This window comes from Miscanthus floridulus, chromosome 2 (assembly GCF_019320115.1).
Source record: "Miscanthus floridulus cultivar M001 chromosome 2, ASM1932011v1, whole genome shotgun sequence".
Taxonomy (NCBI): domain Eukaryota; kingdom Viridiplantae; phylum Streptophyta; class Magnoliopsida; order Poales; family Poaceae; genus Miscanthus; species Miscanthus floridulus.
The window spans coordinates 149382666-149396778 of record NC_089581.1 but is presented as its reverse complement, the minus strand read 5'-3'; the positions used below and the strand labels follow the sequence as shown (position 1 = coordinate 149396778).

General features: G+C 41.8%; 1 pseudogene; it reads right to left on the bottom strand.

Moving 5' to 3' along the window:
- Positions 1-535: 535 nt before the first annotated feature.
- LOC136537250 (uncharacterized) lies at positions 536-13059 on the bottom strand (annotated as a pseudogene).
- Between the last annotated feature and the right edge of the window lie 1054 nt (positions 13060-14113).

The following is a 14113-nucleotide window of genomic DNA, read 5'->3' as shown; positions in this document are numbered from 1 at the left end:
AAAAAATTCTAGAAAAAGGGATTTGAACCCTAGTGGGTAGCGTTCCACTGAACAGACCTATCACTGGACCACATGCCCATTCACAACAGTCTTCAAGGTTGACATACAGGCGAGCTGAACAAATCAAAAAGACATGGAACTATGGAAGCAGTGCAGAGGCAGATGCATATAGACACAATCAAACAGACAAAAATGCAAAAAGGCAGCCCCAGCAGCATCCGATCTACATTCTACCATGAACACAATTGCTGCAGAATAATAAAAAAATCCTGTAGTTGATGGCATTCAGAGTATGAAGAGATAAGTTCTTGAATCCAAAAACACACAAACATTTGCCAGCCTGCAGAAAGGAAACCATTTAAATCTTATCTTAGGGGATAGTAAATCATTCCCCAGTGGTTTGAAAGCATTACATTTGAAGTTGAACCTTTTTGCTCTTATAAACTATGCAAGATACTATACATAAAAGTACCTCAAGTGAATGCTTTCTATATTTTGTTTCCCTAACCCAGCCATCAGAAATAAACACAACAGTATAAGATTTTGAGCACCATAAGCGTAACACCTTGTTGAAGAAATCATCACGGACATACTCTCAAGGCATTTCCAGCATCCAACTATTACCACCCCACCGCCGTTTCCTAGCAGGCCGCTGATTCTGGATGTAATAATCTGTACTGCATGCTAAGGCCGATAGGTCTTCCTTGTCACCATCCTCTCTCTTTTTTGGTGCAATAGCCTCTTTGAACCTTTCCCTCCTTTTTTGCATCTTTTCCATTACCTCAAGAATGTGTTTCTCATCACATTCTCTTGTAGCTCTGTTGTTGCAGGCAGCATCTTTCGACGTTGTATTATTCACCTGTAACTGCTCTGCTGAACTTGTTTCAATAACTGATTTCAGTACGGTATTTCTTGGCTTAAGCTTGCTTTTAGAAATGATATCATGATGGTCCTCTTCAATCAATTCTCCCTCCTCGACCTCCACATCTTCATTTAGCCACTTTTGGTCTGCTGATCTATCCAAATTCTGATTGCCCGAGTGACGGTGACCCATATTCTATTTCTGCGGTTTCTAATGTACATGCTTAATTATGTGTAGCATCCGGTTTTAAGAATGAAACCAGATACACACCATATGTAAGTTCAGAAAGTCAAATCTCACATATACCTATAAATAAGGGTAATATCGAAAGACAATGCTCAATATATAACGTACTCAGTATAAAGGATATAACCTTAGACAGCAAACAACGGAAAGACAACTCCGATCTTCGGGTGAATACTCCAATTCCACAGGGACAACTGACTGGTTGATCACAAGCCTAACTTCTTCAAACTCTAGCAATCTGGTACCCATCCGAGATTTTTATCAAAATAATTGAAAAAAATAAAGCAAGCGTAAGTACATGTCGTACTCAATAAATATAACATGGGGTTTATGAGGCTCAAAAGGCTGACACTGGTTTAACTACGATTAGCTTTTAATTATCATAATTTTAACATAGGTGTAGCAACAAGTTTATCACAAACTCATATAAACACATGATCAGGTAAGCATGAATAATAAATATCATAAATAATAATCATTAATGAGCATCTTCATCATAAGTATCATCCGTGTTCATCATCATTAACCATTAGTGATCATCTATTCCGTAAATGTTCCAAGGCCGCTTGTGACTGTAAGCACGACTGATATACCAGTTTTACACTCTGCAGATGTTGTACACTTTCACTGTGAGTCGTGATTTACCCTTTCGCCCGAGGTAGCTAATCTCTTGACCCACTTTCAAAGAAGGTCGGTAGGGTTCACTATGAAACCTTTCAAAGGTTCGTCTAACACGTTAGGGCCATTAGATTCACTCGGCAAACAGATATAGAAATCCCCCTGTCAAATGGCATAATTCCATCACAGCTATACACATAAGAGTAGAGGTTGTCCTATACCTGATTCGTCAAGTCATTCTTACGCCAATTAAGGTAACCTCTAACAAGCTAGAAAATATCCTTGTACTGAGCTAAAGCCAGAGCCATGTAACAGATCACTTACAGATAAGTTCTTAGGGACAGGAATCTAGAGCACCATAAAAACCGCCCAATGCTCTAGCCCCCTTACTCTATGTTGCTAAAAAGCATCTTTTAAACGTTTATTGCATATACCATTAGTCAAGTTACAAGATCATGACTTTAATTGAGCACTAGCAAAGCTACCCAATGCAATAACCCAAAGGTATCAAGGTACAAGTACAAAAGACTAGGATATCCTTAGTGGTAGTCAAGGTAGACACATATAGCATGAATTAAATGATTAAAGATGTATAGGACAACAAGAAAGATCCTATGCTATATTTGCTTTAAAACACCGATTCTTCGGTAAGCATTAATCTTCAACGTCCTTCTTCTTCTTCTTGATCACCACGTATATCTCACCTAAAAGCATCTAGGCCCCTTGTTGGGTTTTGGTGATTAATGATAATACAAGATTACTATGACTAACGTGTGTTTTACAGAGGCAATTAAGTTAGGTCATGGTAATGGAGATCAATTGGGCAATCAAGGTTGTCATGCCCCTACGATGGAAATCGTTTCGGTTTTCAAAGAATGGACGACAAGGTTAAGGACGACTAGTTCTAAGTGTCGATTGAAGTTGGAGAGATACTTAGAGTAGTTTAGGACTTTATTTTTTCCTTTGGCCGTACTATAAAGGGGGGTATGGACGGGTAGCTTGACCTAGGTGAGTCTAGTGAGTTAGGTGTGGTGCACACTTATTTAAACTAGCACTAGGTAGCTCCACTACAGCCCTATGATCCTATGGAGCAAACTTCATTCACATATGTTCGAAAGTTGGAAGTGAATAGAGGGTCAAATGCTGACCGGACGCTGGCCGCAGGGTCCGGTCAGTACATTTGATAAAGGTGATTGCGTTCGGTGCGACCGAACGCTGAGAGGCAGCGTCCGGTCGACTTCAGTAAGGTTCCAGAGAAGGAAATCTACGACCGGACGCGTCCGGTCAATACTGACCGGACCCTGAGGATCCAGCGTCTGGTTGAGTACAGTAAGCATCCAGTGAGGGTTTAATGCGACCGGACGCGTCCAGTCAGTGGTGATCGGACCCTGCCAGCGTCCGATCAACACTTAAACACTGGTGTGTGGGTTGAACTGACCGGAGCGTCCGGTCAACATGACCGAAGCGTCCGGTCACCCCGCAGAAGCTCATGACAGTTCGTTTTTCAGGCTACCTTATAAATAGAAGCTCCACTCGTGTGTTGAGTCACTTTTGCTCATTCCAACAGTTGAGAAACACGTTTGTGAGTGCCAAGAAGAGCAAGGTCCTAGTGAGGTGATTGAGATTCGTGAATCCAAGAGAGTAGCCTCATTAGTGAATCAAGAGTAGCAAAGTGTGCATCCACCGTTCTCATTAGGCTTCGCGTGGTCAAGTGAGAGTTCGTGCTTGTTACTCTTGGTGATCGCCATCACCTAGATGGCTTGATGGTGATTGGGAGCTTGGTGATCACCCAGCGAAGCTTGTGGGTGACCTAACTCAAGTTGTGAGCGGTTTTTGGTGATTCGTCGCGACAGAGTGTCGAAGAATCAACCCGTAGAGAGCACTTGATCCTTGCGCGGATCAAGGGGGAGCTACACCCTTGCGCGGGTGCTCCAACAAGGACTAGTGGGGAGTGGCGACTCTCTGATACCTCGGCAAAACATCGCCGCGTTCCTCTCTCTCTATTTACTTTGAGCATTTATTTTGAGCAATTCAATACTTGTCTTTACATTCATAGAATTGACATGCTAGAGTAAGTTTGGAACATAAGTTGCAAGTCCATTGTACGTTAGATTAATAGAAACACTTTTCTAGGCACAAGGGGTTAATTGGGCTAACCGTAGGATTTAATTATTGTAAGAAAATTTAGAATTAGCCCAATTCACACCCCCTCTTGGGCATCTTGATCCTTTCATCACCGACCGGACGTAATCGTAGAACACCACACAAACATCCATACACATACATGCATAGCATATAATTACCTCTGTATTAGAACAGTACACTAATCATAGAAAAATAAGTAAAAGAGTTTGAAACACGATTCTATGCATCGCTACGAACACACGGTCGCGAGAGGCACGCTAATCAGAGTTACGGAGATCAAGCTATAGCTATTAGGAGTAAATGGACGCAATTTTTCTTTTGAAAACAAAGACATAAAGGTTACTATTATGTAGGATACCAAAATACGAATCTAACGCAATTCGAATGAGTCAAATCAGAGTTAAAACGGAGAAAATATGAGAAAAACAAAATCAATGGCAATTTTGTAATGATTTTGAACTCATTTTTAGTTTTAAAATAAAAGAAAATGAATTAAAACTTCTCTATGGACTTGGCGTCGTTTCAAGGAAAATACAAGGGTCAAAACATAAAAACTAGGGGGCATTGATTGAATTATTTTGAACTACGCTAGACGGTGGGTTTATTTTGGAAAAATTTAGGGTCTCTTTAGCAAAATGTTCGCGCTGTCAGCGCGGTCACCGGCGTGGCGCACACGTGGTGACAGGTGGCGGTCTCTGAGTGGCTGGTCTACGGTGAACCGCTGACGTGGCTTGCCGACGCGGATGGTGCGCTTGGTCCTTACTGTGCTATGCACCGGAGACAAACCGATACGCAACGATCTAATCCGAGTCGTCGGTGGCGAGATGGACGGCTGCGGGCATACGGGGAGAGATGGTTGCTGGGGCAGCACGCCATGGTCGACGGCGAGGGAGTCACCGGCGACACTTGGGTTTCCAAACTAGACATCCAAAAACCATGGAAAAACATAGGACAACGACGGAGGCTACTGCGAACTCATCTGTGAGGTCGACGAAGGAGTTAAGGCACTAGAGATGGAGGTGACGATGATGGGCGGCTTGGAAACTACAGTGGTACTCTAGCGAGCTCTAAAATGTGTGTGTGAGAGAGAGAGAGAGAGGGAGAGAGAGGAAGGGCACGGACTGCACAGGCGTCATGCTTACCGTCGTGTGCAGCTTCGGGAAGAGCTCTGGTCAACGATTGAACGACGGTGAAGCCGGTCAGCAGCGGCGGACGGCGGCTAGGGTTGCGGCATGCGGCGACTCAGATAGAGGCGATGCAGCTGCAGGTCTGGAGCTTGGAATAGGGAGGCGTGGCTCGATCGGCTGCCATTTATGGCCTGGGGAGCCTTGGGCTACACGGCAAGGAGGAGGCGGGGCGGACGCTGACTCTGTACCGATGATGGAGTCCGATGCGGACGTGAGGAAAGAGACGGCGCGAGGTGGGACACGTCCGATAGGTGGGTCCCACCGGTCAGCGAGAGAAGACGCGGGCCCCGTCAGACAGAGAGAGGGAGAAAAGGGGGAAGAGTAGAGGCACAGGACCGCTAGGTCGTGAGGTGTGCGGAGTTGGGCCGGCCGACGGAAGAAGGGGAAAGGAGCGGATGGGCCGCCGGGAGCGAGAGCGGGCGACGTGGCGTTGTTGGGCTTCGCGAGAGGAGAGGAGGAGATGGCCCGCACGGGAAACAAGGCCGAACAGGCCAAATGCCAGGTAATGAGAGAGAGGGAAAAAGAAATTCCTTTTTATTTTCTTAAACCCAATTTTCAAATCCAAATTCAATCCCAACTTAAATCCTTTTGAAGTTCTGATCAAACCCAATCATCACAAAATAAATATGTAGCTGCATGTATGCACAAACATGTTGCTACCTTATGATAAATTTTAAATTAATGAAAATTTTTATTTTTCTAGGTTTTTATGAGCACAAAAATACAAAATTACCTCAATTTACATCTATTTCAAAATAAGCAAATTTTAGGGTGTTACATTATGTCTGGAAGCATGCAAATCCTTATCCACAGGATGAGGTCCCTTTTGGTTATTTTCAATTACACATCTTAACTCATTGCCTTGCCTCTCAAACTGCAAAAAGATGACAGTATAACATTGAGGAATTTAAATCCAGTTGATTTGATGGTGAGAACATGGGCAAGGATATGGTACAAACTACCATTTTGCACCTAACAGAAAATACAAACAAAAATAATGCAATAAATACAGATATTGATGTTCCACCATAGAATAAGCAATTGTGCTATGAACTTTTAAAAACTACTTATCAACAAAAAGACTGTAGCAGAAGAAAAGGATAGAAGCACAAGTAAGATCTACAAAGCATTGCCTTGCCCCCTGTGGGAATTCTCCGGTACTCAGAATTTGGGTGGCTATTTCGCCTTCTTAATAAACGACATAGTTCCTCATATAGGTTGGATCTCGATGTGAAGATATATTAAAAAGCAAAGATGCGTAACAATTTGCCAATTTCCAGTTCTTATCCTGCCTAAAAAAATTGACAAGGTTGAAACAAAAAGTAACTGAGCTACAGATAAAAAAATTGGCACTCCTAAAGGCACGTTTAGTAATGGTTAACCATATTGGTAATTGATTTGGTTAACCAAGAATTGGTAATTGATTATGGTTAACCAAGGATATTGGTAATTGATTAAGTTTCAGATATTAATAACATGTGCTCAGGTCCTAAGCCTAGCTTGATATGACATTTATCTAACAAATCCTTTTGTTTATTGGAGTGGAATATGTTGATTTGCGCTAATGCTAAGAACTATGAATAACTATAGAAAACTACTTTTGTGTAGGTGGATACTGGAGAAAGGGGAGTGTATGGCATCTCCCATTGCTTTTCCAAAATCAAGAAGCCGTAACGTTCCTCGCTGTTGGGAATAAAAAATCCGAGTTGCATACGATCATCTGTATTGGAACTCGACACAGTAATAATCATTCTACATTTGGAACTTGACACAGCAAAAATGATATCTGCTTTTGAAACTAGGAGCAGCTTTTGAAATATGCACCCATCAGAAGCAGAACACTTAATGGCATAAACACAAGTGAAGCAAAAAAACATTCTAGCAAAACCATTAGAATATAAAAAGGGTGCCATAGAATATTCTTAGCTTTAAAATTGGGTCCACTCGGCTGCAGTTCTTTACAGCTGCGGCTGCAGGAAACGTAAGCTGCTGGTAGTGATATGGCCTCCGCAGCAGCCGTAAAAAAGTGCAGCCGAGCACTACCATGAAATCACAAAAAAAAAATGCAGCATGAATTGAACTTAATCTGGTATCCAAAATCTGAAATATGCAGAAAACAGAGAGCAGATAATACTTCGCAATCCTAAGACCTAGATAACTTCTATAGGAAAAGACTAGGAACCTAAGTGGCATAAGATGGCCAGTAAAAAAACCTTTTTCCAATGAGTATTCAGTTGTTAACAGCTCAATCAGGCTACACATTTTAATGTTCATCAGAGATTTCAGCTGACACATTCTTAGAATAACATACATGATTAGTTTGACTGAAGTCTTGATATGATTAAAGTGCCTAAGCTTGAATGAATTGCTGGTAAGTAAATAAAAGCTACAAGTGAGAAATCAAAGAAGCAAAAGCAGTATACACTGGTGCAATATCATCCATAATGGGTTACAACAGATTATAGATGTTTTACAATGAAAGGTAAAGTTTAGTTAAGTAGTATAAAAACAATCAAGAGATGATATCACATAGCATTAATCCAAGCTACCATTGAGGTATCTCTTACAGGTGCACTGGTTAAGGGCTTGCTTGGATCCATTAGCACTAAAAGTTAGCTAGCTAATAGCTGCTATTTTTTAGCTAGCTAATTTTTAGTAAGGAGGCCGTTTGGATCCACCTGCTAATAGGTGGTTGGATATTGAGTTGAAGGTGCATATGAACTATTAACACCTATTAGCAACTCTAAACTAGTTAATGGAACTAATAGTTAGTAGCCCCATAACTAATAATTAGCAGGTCTGTTTGGATCTACTAGTACTAACTTTAGCTGCTAATTGTTAGTGCTAATGGATCCAAACATACCGTAAAATGGATTAACAATCAATAAAACAGTATGGCAATAACGCTAGCAAGCATCAGGAGACGTTATTATCAAATAAAATTGATGATTGGCCAGATTACAAGGGGAGATGCTGAATGTAGAAGAACAATCAAAACAAGGATAGGCCAAAGGAAAAGTGAAGTAAGCAGTTCTAGTCAAAGTCAACTTACTGAATGTTCAATGAACATAGGACATTATAGCCCTTCAACTCTTCTAAAGTTCCATAAACACCCTTACCTAACACCCATAAACTACCACAGGAACAACCCACCCCCATGGCACCCACATGACCAGAAATATATAGCCAAGAGAGGAGAAATAGGAGTTTCAGGATAATATTTTCTTTTTTCTTAATACTCTTTTTGTTTTAAATTATAAAGCATTCTGGTTTGTCTAGATACATAGTAAAAACTACTCCCTCTGTCCCGATATATGAGTCGTTGTAGCACTCAACAAGGTACATCATTTATTGTCTGAACCTGGCCGTGTACACACTCCAATGCTTGCTCTCTCCACTGAACCTGGACGTTTTGAACCAGCGCGTGGGACAGAGGGAGTATGTATCTAGACATAGTGTACATAGCAAAAACTATGTACCTAGCAAAATCTAGAACGCCTTATAATTTAGAACAGATGGATTATGAACTTATTTTTTTTCTTAAGCTTAGTATTAGAAGTGAAGGGCGAGCCTGGTGCAAGCGGTAGAGTCTTACCGCCTATGATCGGAAAGTTTCAGATTCGAGTCATGGTCTCCTCGCATTGTATAGACGAGGATAAAACTTACCACTGACACTCTTTTTCAGACCCGATACGTCCTTGAAACATAGTATTACACGTGTGTTCGGCTGCCCCGAGGTGCAGCACTGCAGGCTGCAGCTGCGGAGAGAACTAGTACCGTCAAAAGCAAAACAGCAGCAACCAGGGCCCAGGGGAAGTAGCACTTCCAAACACGCCTTACTTTAGCCACCCCACCCCCTTCAGTGTATTTTCTTAGGAAAGTTTGGAAGTGGGACACAAGTAGAGCCCATTGTGGCCCTATTTGTTTCTCTTATAATTCATCTTTTTCAGCTTAATTTTTTAGCTGGAACAATATTTTTCTCTCATAACAAATCAGTCGAAACAGTGTTTCGGCTTGTTTTTTCAGCGAAGTGAACGGAGCCAAGTTGCAAGATACTATTATAAAACATGAATATTTAAAAAATCTGTGTTGGATAGCATCAAAGCAATTCCTCATTAAACATTCAGTGGTAAAAACTGCGGTACCACTAGAGCTATCTATTTGTTTGCTAGGATTTCAAAAGGTGCACATGCAACTCAGATGGTAGGAGGAAGAGCTCAACTTCAGACATCACTAACACATTAACAAAATAGTTTGTCTTTAGGGCACACTGGACAGCAAACACTTGAACAAAAATTAACCATAATGCCATATCACATCACATGTTGATTCGGTCATACAAACATAAACAAAAAAGCTTGCAAATAAATCCACCTTGGTGTACTCAAAATCAAAAATAAATTTAACCTCTTAACACCATGAAGAAGGGCGGGCCTGGTGCAAGCGGTAGAGTCTTACCGTCTGTGACCGAAAGGTCCCGGATTTGGGTCGCGATCTCCTCGCATTGCACAGGCGAGTGTAAGGCATGCCACTGACACCCTTCTCCAGTCTCCGCACGGAGCGAGAGCTCTCTACACTGGGTACGCCTTTTTTTCTTAACACCATGAAGTACTGTTAGTATGGTCTACTATGCACCAGCATACGCATAAATAGTGCCCCTGGACACAACCTTTTGTGTAAACAGCGGTAACCACCTGGATAGACACATATGCAGTCATCTAAATTCTAAACAGCTAAAATAAGAGAGGACTTGTTCTGGCCTCTGAGCCTGGTTTAGGCACTGAAAAAAAAATACAACGTTCCTAGTGCAGAGTGCTTGCGAGCTGCAAGTTCCAATGTGCCATTTCAGTTTATATCCCTTTGTTTGCAATTGACAAAAAAGGTTAACACATACTACATATGCCTAATGAGATAAGATTTTACTACAAAATAAACAAATGCTGCTAAAAAAAGGAACCACAAATGGAGCCATGGATGGGTGCATTAGTTTGTATCTCGTGTGAGACTTGTTTTAGCTTAAGAAAGGTGCAATTCCAGAAAGAACAAATATTTCATGGTCATTGCTGACCCCTCTAGGTAAATATTCAGTATTTAAGTTTAGTAGTATCTGAATTACTCTTAATCTAAATAAGGAAGTCATCTATAAGGGCACTTAAGCACCAGCATACTGCTTAAGCACTAAGCAATGAGTTAGCAGACTGCTTACCATATTTTAGAAGATTGCTACTAACTAATTGGCAACCTAGCAATTACTCCCTCTTCCAAATTATAAGACGTTTTGACTTTTTCTAGATACGTAGCTTTTGCTATGAACCTAAATATACACTATGTCTATATACATATTAAAAGCAATGTATCTCAGAATTTGGAACGGAGGGAGTAGTATGTAACTCATATAAGACAACCTACATAGTAAAGATAGACAAAAACGTTGAACTTCATGTAGGTCAAAGAAGATTATTCACACCAACAGAGCCTTTAGTCCAAATTCCCAAGATCAGGATAGACTAGCGACAAAATCCAACAAGAACCGCACAAACCAAGCAAGATAGCTTTAATCGAAAAATAGCAATATAATACAGGAAAATATTTGGTGGGAACTATATTCTTGGTGGAATCTGATACCCCCCTAAAAAGCATACTTAAAAGTTGAAGAAAACGAAACTTGGCACATCCATTCATATGGATTTTTCAGAAACGATTTTGCATCTCAACTTTTGAAGCATGTCCCATCCTTGGATGCACTATGGATGTACAAAGTTCCAATTAAAAAAAAAACTTTTAAGTATGCTTTTTTATGTTTTTTTCATAAGTCCCCCAAATATTTTCCAATATAGTACTGGCAATAATGATAGCAGTAAAAGAACTTGGTTTGTAGGTCTGTAGCTCTGGTGCATAAACAATTCTTCGATATGCTTCATATCAGGAATCATGCAGCTCCTATCTGAAGGTTATTTCATATCTATAACGTCAGAAATATCATAAAACAGTTCGTTTTTTTACTAAGGCAAACAATATAAGTCTAGATACCCGTGGAGGATTACTCAGGTCTTTGACAGAAAAGATTAACTATTATTTGCCAGCATTTGGAGATGGATGTGAAATGCAACTAAACCATGTTGCATCCCAACAAATTGAACAGCTTAAACTATAAGTGGCAAATGCTTTAGTGATAAAATGCTTATATTAAGCAAACCGGTGTCATGGTTAGCAATTCCCAGTTAGTCACTACACTAATGCTCACAAAGTTTTCTGATCTGTGCAGTTTAGTTGAATTTAGAATGCCTAAAAGAGTGGCTTGATATTTTTTTTCATGTGCATGTGTGCGCCAGCAGAACACATCATGTCAGATATAAGAATGCAAAAGATGTAAAACCACAGATTGATAAAAGGTCGATATGTACAATTTTGTTGATTTTTTTCTCCTCAAAGTTTACCTTTATTTTTCTATCATTCAAGTGGATGTTATCAGCATTATCCAGCTCATGTTTTCTCCCAACAAAATGTTTGAAACTACAAATGGCTTCTGTATTAATTTTCTCTGTCGACTTATGCAGCTTCAAAGCATAAATCCTCCTATCACTGACAATGGATTGGCCATGCATCAATCTTCTTCCTTTCAGAAGTGGCAAATCAGCAAGAGTTTTTTGGGTCCACAGGACCCAGATCAGAATGAAGCTTCCTCTTAATTGGCAGAACAAAATGGCCAGTTTCAGCATAAGTATCAGTTTGCAAAGCAGATCGAGGAATGTTGCCAATACAAAATGATGAATCATGCTGCTTGTTCTTTTGATGATACCCATGACAATTATTTTGTGCCATCTTAGCATTGCGGACTTTTTTGTTATTGATGCATCTGTTTCTTGAGCTCATAGAAGGGAAGCCAGTAGCAGGCCTGTCCCCCTCAGAATTGTTGAGGCCAGGATACAACTCAAGATGGTTAGCATGTCTGAAATGCCCATCATTGCTTTTGGCAAATCTTCCTTTGTCTCTGTATCTGCCTCTTCCCTCAGGACTCTGCCTTTCGCAAAATCTGTAGTCAGTGTAACGGGAAAATTCAACATCCACGCTACGGTCATCGATGGCTCTTCTCTTTTCCTCACTATACCTTTCTCTGTGCATTTGTCCATCATCAGCATCAGGCATATCAGTATTTACCATTGAATGGTATATATGATCATGATCTCGCTGCCACTCATTGGCTGAAGAGAAGCACTCATCATCTTCTCCTTCACTGATGTCACATGACAAAGATTGCCTATGGTTGTAATTAGACTCATCGCTAAAGTAATGCTCGTCGTTTTTCAGCGCTATTCTTTCAAGAGGTGAATGCTTATAAGATTGATTGCAAACTGAATTGTGATAGTTGGTCCTCAGGGAAGATGAGCTAGATCTTCTCTTCTCATACTCCCTACCGTACCTACTAGGATAGCTATCTGTTGGTTTTTCTTTTTCAACAAATATAGCATTCCTTCCGTCATCTAAACTCTGTCTCCTCTGTCCTTTTCTTGTTTTATGTTGAGATTTCAGGTCTCGATCACTGTTGCAACCAACAAAAAGATCACGGGACTTGCCTCGTCCAGCGCAAGGAGCTTCACCCCTCCACAAAAGTTTAGATGCCACCTTTCTATCATTGACAGAAGGGGTATAACCACGACTGCAACTTTCACTATTTTCTCTGTCTGACTTACTTGAATAGCAATTAAAATCAGATTTGACATGCTCATCCTGAAGTTTGGTGTCTTCAAAGAAGTCCCTGAAATCTGAATGTCTATTGGATCTCTTAAAATAGAGATTTTCTTTTGATTCTCCAGAAAGCGTATCAGAATAATCAGGACTACGAGATTGATTCCTTGGAAAATAAGAATCTCTTCTATCAAGTTTGCTCCCAACACCCTCTGAGGAACCTCCATCATGAACTTCCTTATCAACCACGCTGTCCACCAAAAAGCAAGAGCCCCTCAAATGTCTTTCACCAGGATGATCAATAGACATCAGCATGCAGTGCAATTAACAAGACAATCAGCTCAGTAATCAACTTGAGAAACACACAGGTAACCATCCTAAAAAGTGGCCCCAATATGGGTGTGTTTGGTTCGTTTCCTAGACAAGCCTGGCTAGCAAAACTAAGACAGGCTAGCTCTAGCCAGCTTTAGCCAATGCAAGCAGCACATGTTCGGTTGCCTGTACTGGCTAAGCCGGGCTAGGAATTGGTGTGTTTAGTTGTCTGGCTTGACTTGCATAGAATCACCTCATCTTTGACATGGTAAGTTTACCCCTCTCACACATTCTGTCGAACACTTGTTGGGCATCATCTGTGGTTGCGTCCAGGTTGCTCCCATGGCCGTGGCCGGTTGCTCACGCGGTGGAGGTCCCAAGGCCGCCCACCAGCGTGTTGCCCACCAGCGCCTGCGGCACAAGCAGCAGCTGCAGCGGCATGTCCCGGCTGAACACCATCATGTTCTCATTCGTCGGCATGAAGCCGCAGTTGGAGAACGTGGACACCGTCGTGAACACCGAGAAGGTCCACACGTTCAGGGCCTTGCGCCGCAGCGTCTGCCTCGCACCGGGCGTGGCATAGACATACACCACGACGGCGACGACGCCCACCACGTGCACCACCAAGAGGATGTCCAGGACGATGAAGAACAGCATGGCTCGGTGGATCGACCACCGGGCGCGGCTTAGACGTACGCCACATTGACTCGGTGGATCGACCAACGCTTGCCCCGGCGGCTCGGCGGGGCCCCTCCTGCTCCTCCTCCACCTACGCCATGGCCAGGGACGCCTCCTGCTCGTCCTCCTCCGCCTCCTCGCCATGGTTGGGGAGCCATCGAGGAGCCGCCCCGCACGCCTGCCACCTCGCCTCCTCCGACGAGGACCTCCGCGGATAAACTAGGTTAGCACTTAGGGTTTCATCAATTAACTAAAAACCAAACTAGAGCTTTCAATCTTCCCCTTTTTGGTAATTGATGACAACCCTTTCACAAAGATATGAATTGAGATTTAATTGAATTCACATTGCTTGCCCAAGCATATTTACCATGTGTAAAAG